General features: G+C 47.7%; 1 protein-coding gene across 3 annotated transcripts in view; it reads left to right on the top strand.

Moving 5' to 3' along the window:
• The first annotated feature begins 7470 nt into the window (after window positions 1-7470).
• Window positions 7471-11284, top strand: part of PRDM15 (PR/SET domain 15) — a 77392-nt gene continuing 73578 nt past the window's right edge. For 2 of the 3 annotated variants that reach the window (XM_089691883.1, XM_089691882.1), the window contains exon 1: window positions 7471-7582. The gene's annotated coding sequence lies outside the window, so the exon portion shown is untranslated. The remainder of the gene's footprint in view (window positions 7583-11284) is intronic. The other variant, XM_089691884.1, reaches the window with a different exon arrangement.

The following is an 11284-nucleotide window of genomic DNA, read 5'->3' as shown; positions in this document are numbered from 1 at the left end:
CTCCACACTCCTCTCCTGCACATACTACCCACCGCCATACACTCCTCACTCCTCTCCTGCACATACTACCCACCGCCATACACTCCACACTCCTCTCCCTGTACATACTACCCACCGCCATACACTCCACACTCCTCTCCCTGTACATACTACCCACTGTCATACACTCCGCACTCCTCTCCTGCACATACTACCCACCGCCATACACTCCTCACTCTTCTCCCTGCACATACTACCCACCGCCATACACTGCGCACTCCTCTCCCTGTACATACTACCCACCGCCATACACTCCGCACTCCTCTCCCTGTACATACTACCCACCGCCATACACTCCACACTCCTCTCCCTGTACATACTACCTACCACCATACACTCCACACTCTTCTCCCTGTACATACTACCCACCGCCATACACTCCGCACTCCTCTCCTGCACATACTACCCACTGATATACACTCTGCACTCCTTTCCCTGTACATACTACCCATCGCCATACATTCACCACTCCTCTCCTGCACATACTACCCACTGATATACACTCTGCACTCCTTTCCCTGTACATACTACCCACCGCCATACACTCTGCACTCCTTTCCCTGTACATACTACCCACCGCCATACACTCCGCACTCCTCTCCCTGTACATACTACCCACCGCCATACACTCCGCACTCCTCTCTCTGTACATACTACCCACCGCCATACACTCCGCACTCCTCTCCCTGTACATACTACCCACCGCCATACACTCCGCACTCCTCTCCCTGTACATACTACCCACCGCCATACACTCCGCACTCCTCTCCCTGTACATACTACCCACCGCCATACACTCCGCACTCCTCTCCCTGTACATACTACCCACCGCCATACACTCCGCACTCCTCTCCCTGTACATACTACCCACCGCCATACACTCCGCACTCCTCTCCCTGTACATACTACCCACCTCCATACACTCCTCACTCCTCTCCCTGTACATACTACCCACCACCATACACCCTGCACTCCTCTCCTGCACGTACTACCCACCGCCATATATTCATCACTCCTCTCCTGCACCTACTACCCACTGATATACACTCTGCACTCCTTTCCCTGTACATACTACCCACCACCATACATTCATCACTCCTCTCCTGCACATACTACCCACTGATATACACTCTGCACTCCTTTCCCTGTACATACTACCCACCGTCATACACTCCTCACTCCTCTTCTGCACATACTACCCACCGCCGTACACTCTGCATTCCTTTCCGTGCACATATTACCCACCACCATACACTCCGCACTCCTCTCCTGCACATACTACCCACCGCCATACACTCCTCACTCCTCTCTTGCACATACTACCCACCACCATACATTCATCACTCCTCTCCTGCACATACTACCCACTGATATACACTCTGCACTCCTTTCCCTGTACATACTACCCACCACCATACACTCCTCACTCCTCTCCTGCACATACTACCCACCTCCATATACTCCTGACTCCTCTCCTGCACATACTACCCACCACCATATACTCCGCACTCCTCTCCTGCACATACTACCCACCACCATATACTCTGCACTCCTCTCCTGCACATACTACCTACTGATATACACTCCGCACTCCTTTCCCTGCACATACTACTCGCCACCCTACACTCCACACTCCTCTCCTGCACATACTACCCACCGCCATACACTCCTCACTCCTCTCCTGCACATACTACCCACCGCCATACACTCCGGCAGTACCCGAGTTTCCAAATGGTCAGTCCGCCCCTGCACCAGATCTCAATGGGGAAAAATCTGCTGGATCTCTATACTGACATGGACTGTATAGACATACTACCCACCGCCATACACTCTGCACTCCTCTCCTGCACATACTACCCACCTCCATATACTCCTCACCCTCTCCTGCACATACGACCCACCACCATATACTCCTCACTCCTCTCCTGCACATACGACCCACCACCATATACTCCTCACTCCTCTCCTGCACATACTACCCTCCGCCATCATATACCATGTATTCCTTTCTTGTACATGCTAAGTGCCACCATATAAATCCTGTATAATAATAATATTATTATTAAATTATTTCTTTTGTTTGTATTGGTATGACACAAAACCGTGGAGAAACAAAATGCCAAATCTGACACATTCCACACAAGGTGGTTGCGTGATTAGCTGTGATTGGGCAAAGTTCATCACATGGTACATATGGGCTGTAATTGGCCCTTTCTGTACCATGTGACCAATAACATCTAACAATACAATTGTATACAAGGATGGCATGAAAACAAGCCATCCATTGTATACAATTGTCATGTGGTCTGCTGTAATCGATCACAGCGGTCACATGACACTAACAGCGGGCCGTTGACAGGCCTTCGCCGCCCCGTGGTTGTGTGAGTGGCACCTTCTGACAGGACGTCAATCTGCTATAGACCAGGCGGGAAGGAGTTAAACAATTAAACATACCATAATAAAATGCAACAAAACACACTTTTTCTTTTTTTTTGTTAGTTTAAAAATAAATAGTGTTACTGCACATAAGAAGTGCACATTTTATTCTGTAATTTGTCCGGTTTAAAATTACACTAAAATTATGATTCTTTTACAAGGCATTGCAAAATTATTCACAAATGTTTTTTTTTAATTTTACATTTTTTTAAATGTGAAATTTGTAAATATATGGTAAAGGTATAAAAATACTAAAGAAAAAAAAAAGTTTAAATATTATTAATTAATAAAATAGCAACTACAAAAAATCAGCAAGAAAATAATAATTGAATGGAGAAAGAGAATGAGTTAATTAGTGCTGATTAGAGTAAACTAAGGGTTAATAAGGGGTTAAACAGAGGAATATTTAATTAACAAAAAAAACATTTTATTTTATTTGTCAGGTGCCTTCATCTGCTGAAGTTCATCCCTTTGATCTGTAGATGAATAAACAGAAAGATAAAACATTGTTTCTTTTGAGCAATGTTGTTGATACATGGCAACTGCTTTGGTTTGACAGCTCTAGCTGTCAGAACTTTCTCTGTGTTCTCCTCAATGCTGCTTTCATTAATCAGAGCTGAATTGCTTAATACTGAGTCAGGGGAGGTCCTGGAAGCAGAGAAGAAGAACTGGACCTGTTACACACCCCTGTACAAAGATGACTTTTTTGGAGCATGTCTAATACATCCAGAGTCTGCAACTGGATATACACCGTATTGTACATTACACACTCCTGCTCTATATACACCGTATTGTACATTACACGCTCCTGCGCTATATACACTGTATTGTACATTACACGCTCCTGCACTATATACACCGTATTGTACATTACACGCTCCTGCACTATATACACCGTATTGTACATTACACGCTCCTGCGCTATATACACCGTATTGTACATTACACGCTCCTGCACTATATACACCGTATTGTACATTACACGCTCCTGCACTATATACACTGTATTGTACATTGCACGCTCCTGCACACTCCTGCGCTATATACACCGTATTGTACATTACACACTCCTGCACTATATACACTATATTGTACATTACACACTCCTGCACTATATACACTATATTGTACATTACACACTCCTGCACTATATACACCGTATTGTACATTGCATGCTCCTGCACTATATACACGGTATTGTACATTACACGCTCCTGCACTATATACACCGTATTGTACATTACACGCTCCTGCGCTATATACACCGTATTGTACATTACACACTCCTGCACTATATACACCATATTGTACATTACACGCTCCTGCACTATATACACCATATTGTACATTACACGCTCCTGCGCTATATACACCGTATTGTACATTACACGCTCCTGCGCTATATACACCGTATTGTACATTACACGCTCCTGCGCTATATACACCGTATTGTACATTGCACGCTCCTGCACTATATTGTATATTACATACTTCTCACCATAGTATTCATTATCTCAACAAGAGTCCCTGACTATTTTAAAGAAGTTCTACTTTAAGGTCGGCTCAGACAAAGTGTTAGTCTCTATTTTCAGTGTACACAAAATCGTAAGTAATGGCGGTGTTTCATTTTAAAAGTGATTGTGCTGGGATTTGTATATGTCTCTGAGACTCTGGCTTGCAGGACCGCAATTTCAGCATATTTTATGACAACAAGAAGGCTTTTGTTTTGTTTAACCATGCCCCTTTAAGCCACTCCCACTCTTGCCCCATTGTGGACCCACCCACAGTTCGCTGCCACATTAATACACAACTTAAGCTACCCTAGAGGCACCTCCCCCCCCCCATCTTTCACCCCACCCCCCGCCCTTACCCCTCTCTATTTAATTTGTTTTAAAAATCCATTTATTTTAACAAAAATTGTGTTTTCATGTTATTTATTCAAAAAATGCCCAACTAAAAATCCTGAGCGCCAGTCCCATGATGCTCTTAATCTGGCCCTGATCACCATCTGACACAAAAGGAGAGAAAGCATTTCAAGTCCCTGGAGAGAATTAAAGAAATATGAATAAATAACCCAAATCCAGCCAAAACCTCTTTTTTTTTATTTTCAATTTTGGACAGATCTGGTAACCACTTCAGCTCCAGACGGTTTTACCATCTTCATGACCAGGCCATTTTTTTTCCTTTTTAGCACTGTGCTACTTTAACTGGTAATTGTGCGGTTGTGCAGCGCTGTACCCAAATTAAATTTATATAATTTTTTTCACACAAATAGAGCTATATTATGGTGGCATTTGATCACCACTGGGTTTTTTTTAATATTATATGAACGAAAAAATAACCAAAAGTTTTGAAAAAAAAAATATTTTCTAATTTCTGTTATAAAACCTATCCAATAAAAATGTTTTTCATAAATTTAGGCCAAAATGTATTTGGCTACGTCTTTGGTAAAGAAAAAATCCCAATAACTGTATATTGATTGGTTTGTTGGTTAGCTATTTAGTTAGTTATTTAGTTATAGCACCGACAAACTATGGTACAGTATACTGTATAGGCTGGATTTTTATTTTATAGTAGTAAAGGTGATGATCATCGATTCATAGTGGGACTGTGATAGAGCGGTGAGCAATCTGACACTAACTGACACTGGGCGGGAACTGACAAACTGCCACTGATATCACCAGTGACACTAATACAGTCATCAGTGCTAATACTGTACACTGTCACTGTACTAATTACACTGGCTGGGAAGGGGTTAACATCTAAAGGTAGTCAAAGGGTTAAATGTGTGTACTGTTTTCACTAAGCAATGTGTTTGTTTTTTCTCCCTGCTTTGCAGGGGATAAAAACAGGTGTATCGCTGCTCTTTGTACAGATGTACGGGGCTCTGTGCTGTCATTCGCTCATCCGGTCAACAGGTCATGACCATAATCCATTGGCCGGGACCTGCTGACCGACTTGTGCTGTAGCGCATGAGAGCACAGATGGGGCGGTGTGTGTGTGCGCCCCCTACCAGGAAATTCCAGATCATGTACATACACTATATTGCCAAAAGTATTGGGCCCGCCCTCCAAATCATGTGATTCAGGTGTTCCAATCCCCTCCATGGTCACAGGTGTATACAATCAAGCCCCTAGGCATGCAGATGGCTTCTTCAAACATTGGTGAAAGAATGGGTCGCTCTCAGGAGCTCAGTGACTCCAAGCGTGGTCCCGTGATAGGTTGTCATCTGTGCAATAAGTCCATCCGTGACATTTCCTGGGTACTAAATATTCCACAATCAACTGTTAGTGGGATTATAATAAAGTGGAAGCAACTGGGAACAACAGAAACTCAGCCACCAAGTGGTAGGCCACGTCACATGACAGAGCAGGGTCAGCGCATGCTGAAGCACACAGTGCGCAGAAGTCACCAACTGTCTGCAGAGTCAATAGCTAAAGATCTCCAAACTTCATGTGACCTTCAGATTAGCACAACAACAATGCGTAGAGAGCTTCATGGAATGGGTTTCCATGGCCGAGCAGCTGCATCCAAGCCTTACATCTCCAAGTGCAATGCAAAGCGTCGGATGCCATAGTGTAAAGCACGCCGACACTGGACTCTAGAGCAGTGGAGACGTGTTCTCTGGAGTGACCAATCATGCTTCTCTGGCAATCTGATGGAGGTGTCTGGGTTTAGTGATTGCCAGGAGCACGGTACTTGCCTGACTGCATTGTGCCAAGTGAGAAGTTTGGTGGAGGGGGATTATGGTGTCGGGTTGTTTTTCAGGGTTGGGCTTGGCCCCCTAGTTCTCTTAAGGTGACATTTTGGGCAATTTCATGCTCCCAACTTTGTGGGAAGAGTTTGGGGATGGCCCCTTCCTGTTTCTACATGACTGCCCACCAGTGCACAAAGCAAGGTCCATAAAGACATGGAGGAGCCAGTTTGGGGTGGAGGAACTTGACTGGCCTGCACAGAGTCCTGACCTCAACCCCATAGAACACCTTTGGGATGAATTAGAGCGGAGACTGCAAGCCAGGCCTCCTCCCCCGACATCAGTGCCTGACCTCACAAATGTGCTTCTGGAAGAATGGACAAACCTTCCCATAGACACCCTCCTAAACCTTGTGGACGGCCTTCCCAGAAGAGTTGAAGCTGTTATAGCGGCAAAGGGCGGGGCCAACTCAATATTGAACCCTACGGACTAAGACTGGGGGGCCATTAAAGTTCATGTGTGTGTAAAGGCCGGCGGCCCAGTACTTTGGTCAGTATAGTGTATGTGTGATCCGGTGCAGACAGGCCGATAGGCTGCAGTATATGTACATGCGACAGTTGGCTGCTGGGTAAGGAATATGGCCTCTGTCCGGTCTTTATTTACGGCGTATGTGTCCATTGTAGGCATTTCCCCTCACTTCCTGTCAACTACAGGAAGTGAATGGAATGCTCTCCTGCGGAGGGGGGGATCAGTGACAAAAACCCCTTTACACGTGCACCTAGGGGGGAGGTAAAACAGGTGGTTGAGTCCCAGTTTTGCTACACCCCTTAACTGTACATAGCGGCTGGATGGGGAGATACACAAGTCACGGCCATGATGGTTTGCTTCACAGGCCTGGCCAACATTTTACCTCAGATACGCTTGGCAGGCAGCTCTGTCACCAAACGCAACCCTTATTGTCTCTTAAAAATAAAATCTTTCTTATCCTGTCTAGGTGACAACCGCTTACAACCATTTGTTACAGGGGATCACAGGGGCAGGAAGTGAGGGGAAAAAACTCCTCCCAAGTCTATAGAAACATCAGTTGGCTTTTCTGTGAAACAAAACGCTGAATCTCATTGCTCTTTATACAGAATTAAAACTTTATCACACTGCACTGGCCTTCCTGAATGTATAGGTACAGAAATCTGAGTTTCTATTGGCTGGCTGGGTGTCAGGCAGGTGTCGCCCTTCCCTCACACCTGACAGGACAATGCCCAGTATATTGGGGAGGATGAGGCTACATAAAGACTACACTTCCCGGCATGCCTTAGGCGTCCAGAGCGCCGCTTCCGGTCCTGCGTGATTTCCGGAGCGGATTGGAACCCGGAGTGCGGATTCGGTTCCCCCCGCGGTGGGGGTTCCCGGGGAGAGGTACGAGGAGGGAAGGGGGAGGCTGGCGGTGGAGGGGATGCGGGAGGAGGAGGGGGGTTCTGGGCGAGGAGGGTGGACGGAGATGGCCGGGTTGTGGGCCGCACCCGCTCCATCTGCCAGGCCGATTGTTCTGTGTAGCTGGCGGGGTGGGGGGAGCTCTCCTCCGCTCCGGGATGCCAGGAAAACCCGGCTGTGTGCCGAACACTAAGATCCCCCCGGGCCGGGCTCCGTCCTCCTCGTCTGTGTGACCTGGGGAGGGGAAGGGGGCACACATGGGGACATGTCCCCGGGGGGAATCCTCTTTGTGTCCTTCCATCATCTCCTCCTCTCTGTACACCGAATCCTCCTCCTGTATTCTATCACGGATCCATCATTCATCGTGTCCATTCACTACAGCTTCATCCAACCACACTCCTCCTCCATTCATCCGCTCCTCCCCATCTACACTCCAACCTCAACATCCCTCCATTCACATTCTTCCATTCATAAGCTCCTCCACATCTACACTCCAACCTCAACATCCCACCATCCACACTCTTCCATTCATAATCACCTTCATTCAACAACCCTCTACACTCCTCCATTCATCAGCTCCATCCCCTCCATCCACACTCCTCCATATCTACACTCCAACCTCAACATCCCTCCATTCACACTCTTCCATTCATCATCTTCATCCAACAACCCTCTACACTCCTCCATTCATCAGCTCCATCCCCTCCCCGTTCATCCACACTCCTCCATTCATCAGCTCCTCCCCATCTACACTCCAACCTCAACATCCCTCCATCCACACTCTTCCATTCATCACCTTCATCCAACAACCCTCTACACTCCTTCATTCATCAGCTCCATCACCTCCCTCTCCATCCACACGTCTCCATTCATTAGCTCCATCCTCATCCCCTCCATCCCCCTCATACCCCTCCCCCATCTATATCCCAACATCAAGACTCTTCCATTCATCATCATCTTCATCCAACACCCCTCTACACTCCTCCATTCATCAGCTCCATCCCCTCCCCCATCTACACTCCAACCTCAACATCCTTCCATCCACTGTCTTCCATTCATCATCTCCATCCTCTACACTTTCATCCAACACCCCTCTACACTCCTCCATTCATCAGCTCCATCTCCTCTTCCCCCTCCCCCATCTACACTCCAACCTCAACCCCAACATCCTTCCAGCCACACTCTTCCATTCATCATCTTCATCCCCTCCCCATTCTACACTTCAACCTCAAGCCTAACTTCCCTCCAGTCACACTCTTCCATTCATCATCTTCATCCCCTCCCCATTCTACACTTCAACCTCAACCCCAACATCCTTCCAGCCACACTCTTCCATTCATCATCTTCATCCCCTCCCCATTCTACACTTCAACCTCAAGCCCAACATCCCTCCAGCCACACTCTTCCATTCATCTACCCCTCTTCCATTTACACTCCAACTTCAACCCCAACATTCCTCCATCCATACTCTTCCATTCATCATCTCCATCCCCTCCCCCATCTACACTTTAACCTCAACCCCCAACATCCCTCCATTCACACTCTTCCCTTCATCATCTCTATTCCCTTGTACCCCTCCCCTATCTACACTCCAACCTCAACATCCCTCCATCCACACTCTTCCATTCTTCATCTCCATCCCCTCTGACCCCTCCATCCTTCAACACCCCTCTACACTGCTCCATCCCCTCCTACACTCTTCCATTCATCATCTTTATCCCCTCCTAACCTATCTCCACCTTGCACTCCAACCTCAAACCCAACATCCTTCCATTTATCATCTTCATCCCCATCTACACTTCAACCTCAAACCCAACATCCCTCCATCCACACTCTTCTATTCATCATCTCCTACCCCTCCCCCATCTACATTCCACTCTCAACCCCAACATTCTTCCAATCATCATCTCCATCCTCTACACCTTCATCCAACACCACTCTACACTCCTCCATTTATCAGCTCCATCCCCTCCCCGTCCATCCACACTCCTCCATCCTCTGCTTCATGCACTGTCTTCATCCTCCTCCCAACATCCCATCTATACTCCTCCCATTCATCATCTCCATCCTCTACACCTTCATCCAACACTCCTCCATTCATCAGCTCCATCCCCTCATACCCCTTCACCATCTATACCCCAACATCCATCTATCAACACTCTTCCATTCATCATCACCTTCATCCAACACCCACTCTACACTCCTCCATTCATCAGCTCCATCACCTCCCCCTCCATCAGCTCCATCCCCTCCCGCTCCATCCCCTCCCCAATCTACACTGCAACCTTCTCCCCACATCCCTCTGTCTGTCCTTTTCCATGTGCCTCTCTGTCTTCACCATCCCTCCCCTCCACCACTCACCATCTCTATCCCCTGTGTCTCGATCATCTACCAACCTCCCTCGTTCTTCCAACATCAATCCCCCCCACCAATGTACAATGTATGCTTCTGTAGGGCCAATCCCCCTAACGTGTTTCTCTTTAGCCTACATCCCCCTCAGCATGGCCTATAGGCTCTGTACCACCAATCCATCTTTCTGTAGACTCTGCCACCTCCAACATGTCTCTCTGCAGGCTCCATCCAACTGATGTCTCTCTGTACATTTTGTGTCCCTCTACAGGGTTTGTGGCCCCTAAGATGTCCTTATATAGACTGTTTCCCTCTTAACATGTCTCTTTGTAGGTTTTATCCTCGCATCACCCAATGGACGCAATTCATGAGATCTCCAGTGTCAAGCTTCCTCCTCTAACCAACATACCAGGCCCAACACCAAACTCTACACTCTCCTCCTTCGACCCTGTTACCTCCAAGGAAGTTACCGAACTCCTTTCCAAGGCCCACCTCACCACCTGTCCCCTGGATCCTGTCCCCTCATGACTGTTGCAGCCTCCTTCCTGCTCTATCCTAAACTCTCTAACCCACATCTTCAGCCTCTCACTCTCCATGGGCACCTTTCCCTCCCCACTCAAACATGCACTGGTTACCCCCATCCTCAAAAACCGCTCACTGGACCCCACCTGTTTGAATACATTAAGACCCATCTCCCTGCTCCCATTTGCCTCCAAGCTTCTCGAGCTCCTTGTTCACAACCGTATGAACTGCTACCTCACCGACAACAACCTTCTTGATCTCCGACAGTCTGTCTTCCGCCCACAACATTCCACAGAAACTGCCCTAATAAAACTCGTTAACGACTTACTAACTGCTAAAACCAACGGCCATTACTCCGTACCCCTCCCAACCAACGGCCATTACTCCGTACCCCTCCCAACCAACGGCCATTACTCCGTACCCCTCCCAACCAACGGCCATTACTCCGTACCCCTCCCAACCAACGGCCATTACTCCGTACCCCTCCCAACCAACGGCCATTACTCCGTACCCCTCCCAACCAACGGCTATTACTCCGTACCCCTCCCAACCAACGGCTATTACTCCGTACTCCTCCCAACCAACGGCCATTACTCCGTACTCCTCCCAACCAACGGCCATTACTCCGTACTCCTCCCAACCAACGGCCATTACTCCGTACTCCTCCCAACCAACGGCCATTACTCCGTACTCCTTGACCTTTCCGCTGCCTTTGTCACAGTTGACCACCCGCTCCTCCTCAGTAAACTCCACTCCATCGTCCTCCGTGACTCTGCTCTCTTCTGGTTCTACTCTTACCTTTCTCAGCGCACTTTC

Source organism: Staurois parvus, unplaced genomic scaffold, assembly GCF_062004578.1.
Source record: "Staurois parvus isolate SC_StPar_1 unplaced genomic scaffold, SC_StPar_1.0 ptg000574l, whole genome shotgun sequence".
Classification (NCBI taxonomy): domain Eukaryota; kingdom Metazoa; phylum Chordata; class Amphibia; order Anura; family Ranidae; genus Staurois; species Staurois parvus.
The sequence above is the reverse complement of the archived record's forward strand: the minus strand, read 5'-3'. Positions and strand labels throughout refer to the sequence as shown.